The sequence below is a fragment of the Microtus oregoni genome, unplaced genomic scaffold (genome assembly GCF_018167655.1).
Source record: "Microtus oregoni isolate MIOR12 unplaced genomic scaffold, Mior012 000020F_ref0000438, whole genome shotgun sequence".
NCBI classification, from domain to species: Eukaryota; Metazoa; Chordata; class Mammalia; order Rodentia; family Cricetidae; genus Microtus; species Microtus oregoni.
In genome coordinates this window covers 2,462,727-2,472,269 of record NW_024543079.1, presented here as the reverse complement: position 1 = coordinate 2,472,269, position 9,543 = coordinate 2,462,727, and positions in this window count along the sequence as shown.

Below are 9,543 nucleotides of genomic sequence, written 5' to 3'. Positions count from 1 at the left end.
GCTGATGGGCATGAGAGAATCCTGTTTATCGGATTGGTGGGAAGATTAAAGTTGTTAACTACCGAATTTAGACGAGTGCTGGCACTAAGTGCTATCCAAGTATTAGTTATTTAATCTTCGATGACCTTAGTAGAGAAGCTTCGCGAAGTAGCGCTTACCGTCTACATTTGTCAGATAAGAACACTGAGGCCCAGAACGGATATATTTTTCTGCGTCACACATCAAGGAGTGAAATTAGATTGTGTACTTAATTTTAAGTGTTTCTAATTTTTAGAAGTTTAAATTTTTCTATGTGTATGGGTGCTTTTTCTGCATAGTATGTTTGTGTACCCACTCTTGTGCCTAGTGGCTATGGAAGTTAGAAGATATCAGATCCTCTGGAACTGGAGTCACAGATGGTCGTGAGCTGCCACAAGTAGGCGGTGGGTACAGAACCTGGGCCCCCTGGAGGAGTGCTTTTAACCACTGAGCCGTCTCTCCAGCCCCTTATGTTTATTAACTTACTGTATGTGTGTCCACGTATGTGTCAAGTGCACAAAAGATCATCCCAACCCTGGCGCTCTCTGCAAGGCTTCAGCAAACTCCACTGATCAGCAGTTGCTGGTGGTGATGGGGTGGGGGCTTGGGAACCTTGTCAGTTTCAGGAACTTCTTGTAAACTGTTGAATGCCAGAGCCTTAGACACTGCATTTAGCCAGATGTGGTGGTGCACACCTTTAAATCTCAGCGTGGGGAGGCAGAGGCAGGTGGATCTCTGTGAGGCCAGCCTGGTCTACACAGAGTTCCAGGACAGCCAGAGCTACATCATAGACCTATCTCAAAAGCAAAATACAAAAATTACTTTGAGTTCCCCAATCTTACCCTGCCTCCCTCCAGGAGGGGATGTTTCTGTCTGCAGAGAATTTCTATATACTGCCCACACCACTCACAAACTAGTGGTGGAAATCTGCCATCTGAGCTCTGGGGACAAAAAAGGGAGAATCCCGGGGGCTTCCCAACCATCTCTAAATAGAAAGTGGAGCTGAGCGTGGTGGTGCACACCTTTAATGCCAGCACCTGGGAGGCAGAGGCAGGCACAGGCTGAGCGTGGTGGTGCACACCTTTAATGCCAGCACCTGGGAGGCAGAGGCAAGCTGATTGCTGTAAGTTTGAAGCCAGTCTGGTCTACAGAGTGCGTTCCAGGACAGCCAGAGGACCCTGTCTCAAACAAAGCGGAGAGCAAGTGAAGAGAAGGCCTATTGACCTCTGGCTTCCATATGCACTTCTACACATACACATGTGCATGCGTCCACATGAACACACACGTGTGCGCGCACACACACACAGGAAAGGAAGAAGTTAAGGGACTGAGTGTTGAAAATAACCAGGCTAGCTAGGAATAAAACAATTATATTTTATTTAGTATAAGGGGAAAACTCACGAAACTGGAAATGAGAAATCCAAGCACAGTAATGTCCCGCAGGAAAAGCACCTGGGCCATGCACAGACTTTTCCCTGGGTCCCAGCGAAACCCCGCCTTACTATGACCCGCCTCTTAAAGATGATTGGCTAACAAGGTTCCCCAACAACCGAGGATGTGGCTGGTTGGTAGACAGCTCTCCCAGTATACATGAAGCCCCCCGGGGTCAAGACCAAAACCGCATAAGCCAGATATGGTGGTGCACACATGTAATCCCAACAATGGGGTCAGGTAGGACAAAATTCAAGGTCAGTTTTGGCATTTTGGCTACACAAGGAGTTCAAGACTGTGAAATATGAAATCCCTGTCTCAAAAAAGAAAGAAAGAAAGGGAAAGGAAAGGAAAGGGGAAAGGAAAGGGGAAAGGAAAGGGGAAAGGAAAGGGGAAAGGAAAGGGGAAAGGAAAGGGGAAAGGAAAGGGGAAAGGGGAAAGGAAAGGAAAGGAAAGGAAAAGAAAAGAAAAGAAAAGAAAAGAAAAAAAGCAAGCTGGGCAGCAGTGGCATGTACCTTTACCTTTAATCTCAGCACTCAGGAGGCAGAGCCAGGTGGATCTCTGAATTCCAAGCCAGCCAGGGCTACACAGAGAAACCCTGTCTCAACAAACAAACAACAAACAGCCACAAAGAAAGGAAACCAACGAAACAAACAAACAAACGGGGAGAGATGGGTCAGCTGTCGAGAGCACAGTGGCAGAGAACCTGGATTTGATTCCCAGTATCTCATGGCAGCTCACAACCATCCATAACTCCAGTCCCAGGGCAACCAAGGCCTTCTTCTGGCCTCCACGGGCACCGGGGACTCATGGTACATATATACATGTAGGCAAAACTCATAAAAAAAATCTCAAAAATAAAAATAAACAAAGGAAGACCACCAAGACGGTTTAATGTGTCCCCCTACAATAATAATAATAACAACAATAAAATGTATTTAAAATGAGAGGCTGGAGAGATGGCTCAGTGGTTAAGAAAGTTGATGGTCTCCTGCTCTTGCAGAGGACCCAATATCCATTCCCAGTGCCCACCAACACCACTCAACACCTGGAACGCTAGCTCCAGAAAACAGGACTTTCTTATCTGATCTCTGTGGGCACAAGCACACACATGGCAGACAACATTCACACAGACATAAATAAAGAACACATATATTTTTATTAAAGGAAAAACAGGTTGGACATAAGTCACATGCCTTTAATACTAACATTTGGGAGGTCAAGGCTTGGGAGGCCAAGGCAGGCAGAGCACTGTGAGTTCAAGGCCAGCCTGGTCTACACAGCAAACTCCAGGCCAGTCTGGTCTACATAACTAGCCTGAGATCAGCCAAGGTTACAGAGTGAGACCCTGTCTAAAAAGTGTGTTGGGGGGGAATAAAATAAATTCTGTTCCGTTGACCAAGGTGGGAAACCAGTGGAGTCCGGGGGACTCTCCGGACAGGAAAACATGCATCTTAAAATCAGTTCCTAAAGTGGTAATAAAGCTTATGTTGATAGCCACAACCTCATGCCCCAGCTTCTGCATACTCCAGACAGGAAAGCGAGCAAGCTATTTACAGGAAGGCCCCAGACACTAAGGAGATGAAAGAGGTTTGTGGTTAGCAGTGTATGTGACAGTTCCTTAATGGCTTCAGATTCTCCCTGGGGGCTGTCTGAGTGTATCTGGAAGACATTTTAATAAGTGATGTCATTGCTACACAGCGCTGTAGGAGTGGGAGAGGGTGGGGCGGGGTGGACCATGGAACCGTCCATCCATATCTCCACTGATGAACATTTTGGGCTTTTCCTAGTTATTTCTTGGTGCTGGGATTGAGCCCCAGCTCAGCACTCTGCTGCAGAGCCACACCCTGAGGCCCAGTCTGTGGTTTCTTGGTGCACATCAGTCTGTGCGGTGTCTGGGTTATGTTTGTCCTATTTTTGTGGTTGGGGGGTTAGGAAAGGCAATCGGGAATCAAGAGCCATGGTTGTAGAGCACTGTAGAGCGTTTGCCTATGTATGGTAGGGCCAAGGATCAAGCCCCGCTACGAAAGAGAGAGTGAGTGGGAGGGAAGAGAGGGGGGAAGAGAGGGAGAGAGAGGGAGAAGGAAGGAAGGGCTGAGAGAAGGTTTGGCACTTAAGAGCACTGGCTGCTTTTCCAGGGGACCCTGGTTCACTTCCCAACACCCACATGGTCTGTAACTCTGCTTCCAGAGGCTTTGATGCCCTCTTAAGGCCTCTGTGGGCATTGGATATGCACATGGTCAGACCGATGTGCAGGCAGAACACTCATAAAACAAAATATAAAAAGGAAAGAAAGAAGAGAGAGGGAGAGGGATAGAGGGAAGGAGGGAGGGAGGGAGGGAGGGAGAGAGAGAGGGAGGAAGGAAGGAAAAGAGTCAGTTAGGCGTCTGAGGCACAGGATGGGAGACTGCCCTTGCAGCACATTGAGAGATATAAGTGAGAAGAAAGTGAGCTGGTTGTGGTTGCATTTTGCAGGAGCATACACTGAAGAGACAGGGGTCAGAGGATCACAAGCGTGAGGCCATCCTGGGCCACACCAGGGCTGGCTGTGGTGGAATGGAGCCATCACGGAGTGACTGAGACCCAAGCCACAGCCTGTAAGCAGCAGAGCTGTGACCTAAACCCCAAGCCCTCTCCTCTCTCTTCCCTCTCTCCCAGTTCCTCTTCCCTCCCCTCCCGCATCTCTCCTTGCTATGTACCCTGGGCTGGCCTCTCCATTCGCCTTCTATGTCTGTCTGTCCGTCTGTCTGTCTGTTTCTCTCCCTCTCATCTAGCTATATAGCCCACGTTGGTCTTGAAGTCATGGCAGAATGCATGGCTCATGCTCAACCCCAAACTCAGGCAGCATCCTGGTCTCACTGCAAGTTTTCTCCCTTGCCTCTTCTGTTCCTCTCGGGCTGCAGCCCATGGGATGGTGCTGCTGTCTGTATTCAGGGTGGCACCCCTTAGCTAGTCATCCCGAGAAACTCCCTTACAGACACACCTGGGGTGCACTTTACTAATATCCGGTGTGCTTTCAGGATATAATCAATTTGACAGTCAAGGAGGCATAGGACAGACAATCGTGTTTCCAGGATGTGACCAATTTGACAATCAAGGAGGCATGTGACAATCGTGTTTCCAGGATGTGATCGAGTTGACCGTTAGACAGGGTGTCGTGGTTCACATCTGTAACCCCAACATGCAGGAAGCTGATGCAGGAGGATCACGGTGAATCTGAGGCTGCCTTGACTTACAGAGTTGGATCCAGTCCAGCCTGGGCTATGTAGCTACCAATTAAGACTTTCTCAAGGGCCCCCAGAGGATTGACCATCACCACACCGCTGCTGCACTGTCTTCCAGAAAAATCAGAAATGACCACAAGGAATTTGAACACTTCATAAATTCAGAGGCTGGTATATCTATTTCTGGGACTCTGAAATGCGTATTTTACACTGGATAGAGCATCTGGGAATCTGGACATCTCTTAGGACTCAGGACATACCAGATTCAGAGAAACACAGTAGGGGAAATACAAATTGGAGCACCTATCAGATGGGCAGAGAACTGAGCATCTGATAACACCGAGCTGGCAGGGCTGTGGGGAAACAGGTAGCTGAGACACGGCACAGCCGGGAGGAGGACTTTCTGCTGAGAGCAATTAAAATGGAAAGCACAAACACTCTTGACCTTTTTCCTGGGAACTGATCCCGCATGTCCCTGGCACTTAGGAGCAAAGGCAAGGTCCTTTGCTGCACAGGAATATTTGTACTTCCTGGGCCTGAAAACGATCTCATCCCAGGACAGCTGGATCTGAAGAATGGAGGCGGGATCTGGGGAGATGGCTCAATTCAGAAAGTGCTTGGCTTGCTGTGCAAACATGATCCCCAGCACCCATACACAAAGCCAGCATCCCTATACTTCTAGTGCTAGGGAACAGAGAGAGGGACATCCCTGGGGCTTGCTGACCAGTCAATCTGCCATGTTCAGGTGGTGGCGGCACATGCTTTTAATTCCAGCACTCGGGAGACAGAGGCAAATGGATCTCTGGGAGTTCGAGGCCAACCTGGCCTACAGAGAGATTTCCTGGGACCGGAGTTGCAGAGGCTTGTGTGGTACAGGGAATCACAGCTCTTCAAGAAAAGCAGCCAGTGCTTTTAATTGCTGAGCCACCTCCCCAGTCCCCAAGGTCAGTCCTTTCTAAAACTGAAATATTACACAGCTCTAGACAGAAGAAACCTTTCTGATCACCAAACATAATAGTCTCTAAAACATGTTCTTTGGGAAAAGGGAAGGTAGAGGTCAGTCGGTTGTTTTGTTGTTTTTGTTCGAGACAGGGTTTCTCTATGTAGCCCTAGCTGTCCTAGGAACTCACTACCTTGACCAGGCTACCCTTGAACTTGAATATCTGCCTGCCTCTGTCTCCCAAACTCTGGGAATAAAGGCGTGTGCTATCACTGACTGGCAAGACGTTCATTTGTAATGACTTCCTTGGTGGGGGCGATGGGGGAGTAGGTAGACTTCTGTGCCCATATACCAGACTCCAAAGTCTTGTCAAAGTAATGGTCTTAAAACAACAACAACAACAACAACAAAGTGATGGCCTTGCTTTCAGAGAATCAAAGTTTGGTTTCCAGCATTCCTTCCCCCAACACACATGCACACACACACACAGTGGCCAGGTGTGGGGGTACACACCTTTAACCCCAGCACTCTGCAGAGTCAGGCATCTTTCCCTAAATTTGAAGCCAGGCCAGTCAGGGCTGGAGACTGGGACCCTGTTTCAAAACAAACAAAACCAAGATGGGCAGTGGTGGTGCATGCCTTTAATCTCAACACTTGGGAGGCAGAAGCAGGTGGATCTCTGAGTTTGAGGCTAGCTTGGTCTACAGAGTGAGTTCCAGGATAGCCAGAGCAACACAGAGAAACCCTGCCTCAAAAAAAAAAAAACAAAAACAAAAGAACCCCCAATACTCACATCCACACTCTGGGCATGTGTGTCTTGGGGAGAGAAACTGAGGGCTTGGGAAACACGAATCTTAGGCTACATGAGGGTTCAAAGTCTTTTCTGAAAAGGCCACAGTAACGTAGGCATCGGAGGCTGTCTGGTCTCTGCTGCATGCATCCACTTGAAGCTGGGAGGGTGTGGGAAGGAATGGCTGACAGCTGCACTTCATCATGGTCAGTTGTGAAATATACCCTGTCACCTGCTGTCATTTAAGGAATGCTCTTGAGCCTTAGACAACCAGGTGGGCTGGATGGGCCCTTGGCCACGGCTAGCTGATCATGCTAGCCTTCCTACCCTTCAGCTCACGGTCTTCACTATCCTAAAGGAGGTCTTGGAAGTTCGGACTTCATCGCAGGTGGTGGGAGTTCTAGGTGGGAAGAAGCATATACCCAGATCCCTGCATGCTTGCCTTGAATGTCACCAACCCGGCTCTGCCGCCAGATGGCAGCACAAGCCACCTAAATCCAGGCTTCCCTCCACCCACTACCAAGGCACCTACGATTTCATTTCTACTGAGCTTATTTCCAGCCGCTTTTCACTTTTGGACACTTGATAAATGACCAGGCTAGCCTTGAACTCCTTCTGTCCAGAGCTTGAAATCTTCCCCTGGGCCTCTAGAATAGCCAGTCAGGTTCATGCCGCCAGACGTGGCCTCATTACTCTCACTCATGCACTGATGCATGCTAACATGCCAATACCCCTTCCTGTGATGTAGTCGCCAATGTAGGCAAACTTTAGGGACAACGGAGAGATGGGTCACATCTGACAAATAAATGCGGGGGCTACAGAGGTAGCTCAGCAGTTAAAAAATCACTCACTGGGCTGGGCGCACACCTTTAATCCTAGCACTGGGGAGGCAGAGGCAGGTGGATCTCCGAGTTCAAGACCAGCCTGGTCTACAGAGCGAGTTTCAGTGCAGGCCTCAAAGCTACAGAGAAACCCTGTCTCAACATCTACCCCCCGCCCCAAATCACTCACTGAGCAGTCATGAGGCAGAACTCATGTGTGGCACCCATTAACAAGCTGGGTGTCTCATGCATGCCTGTAACCTCAGGTCTGAGAGCGGGAAGACACAGAAGAGGATTGTTGGGGCCTGCTGGGATACAGCCCAGCAAAGACATGAACCCCAGATTCAAGAAATACCCTACCTCAAAGGACTAGTTGACATTTGGCGTCCCCCTCTGGCCCCCTGGTGCACCTTCACAGGTGTGCATACACTCACACAAATGCTGTTTTTCAGAATATTCTCATTTTGTGTCAACAGGCCCCCCTTTTCTCCTCCTTTGTTAATATTACAGAAATCACCCTAGGGATTTTTTTTTAAAGACAGGTTCTTATATAGGCCAGGCTGGTATCAAACTTGCCATGTAGCCAAAGATGATCTTGAACCTCTAATCTGCCTGCCTCCACACCCTGAAGTCTGAAGTTACAGGCTTGGACCATCATGCCTGGAGTCACAGAACAGCTTGACCAGATATACACTGCGGTGGGACAATCTCTCTATACAACTGTGAAGATGTGTCTTGCTTAAGGCGTCTTCTGATTTTTTTTAAAATATTTATTTATTATGTATACAATATTCTGTCTGTATGTCTGCACCAAACCTCATTACAGATGGTTATGAGCCACCGGGAATTGAACTCAGGACCTTTGGAAGAGTAGGCAATGCTCTTAACCACTGAGCCATCTCTCCAGCCCCCCTGATTTTTTTTTTTTTTTTAATAAAGAGCTAAATGGCCAATAATTAGGCAGCAGAAGGTAGGCGGGACTTCTGGGGAGAGAGGACTCTGGGAAGAATCTGAGGCGTACAAGCAGGATTAAGTCAGTGAGAGGAGGTCAGACATACGGTATGGAGGAGAGGTGACTAGCCATGTGGCAGAAAGTAGATCAACATACACGGATTAATCTAAGTTATAAGAGTTAGTTGGGAACAAGCCTAAGCTAAGGCCAAGCTTTCATAATAAAGTCTCTCTGTGTCATTACTTGGAAGCTAGCGGTCCAAAGAAAGCCTGACAACACACCATAACGTACATTCGCCACTAAACTCTGGTGGCTGGGAAGTGTCCTTTGGGACAACGTGCCCAAATGTCCTCTGGGTGGCACAGGCCGTGTGACAGTTTCAGCTCTCACCTCCCCTTTGTCCAGGGACCAGTGCCACCAGTCTCAGTGGCTTAGGAGGCCTTTGCTGTTCAGTCTTGGCTGTCATTGCCCCTCCTCTAGCTCTGCTTACTTCCTCCTTCCCCAGCAGCCTCCACTCTGCTTCTCCAAGGCAGCTCCAGCTAGTTCCTTTTTTTTTTTTTTTTTGGTTTTTTGAGACAGGGTTTCTCTGTGGCTTTGGAGCCTGTCCTGGAACTAGCTCTGTAGACCAGGCTGGTCTCGAACTCACAGAGATCCGCCTGCCTCTGCCTCCCAAGTGCTGGGATTAAAGGCGTGCGCCACCACCGCCCGGCTCAGCTAGTTCATTTTTAGAAGATCGCATGAAACATTGCTGTGAGCAGGGCATACCAGCACAAGCCCCTGATCCTAGCACTTAGGAGGCAGAGAAAAGCGGATCTCCGTGAATGCCAGCCTGGTCTACACAGCAAGCTCCAGAACATCCAGGTCTTCATAGTGAGACCCTGCTAATAAAAATCAAAATTAAAATAATAAAGCCAGGTAGTAGTGGTGGTGCACACCTTCAATTCCAGCACCTGGGAGACAGAGGCAGGAGGATCTCTGTGAGTCTGATGTCAGCTTGGTCTACAAAGAGTTCCAGGACAGCTGGAGCTGTTACACAGAGAAACCCTGCCTTAAAAAAAGCAAAAACAGGGCTGGAGAGATGGCTCAGAGGTTAAGAGCACTGACTGTTCTTCCAGAGGTCCTGAGTTCAATTCCCAGCAACCACATGGTAGCTCACAACCATCTATAATGAGATCTGGTGCCCTTGTCTGGCCTGCAGGGACACATGCAAGCAGAATGCCATATGCATAATTAATAAATAAATCTTAAGAAAAAAAGAAACAACAACAACAAAAAGCAAAAATAAATAAGTAATAATAAAGATACTTTACTGTGTTCCTTTGCATTTACTGCCTCTTTTTTCTAGGTCAGTTCCCACCATGAAGGCC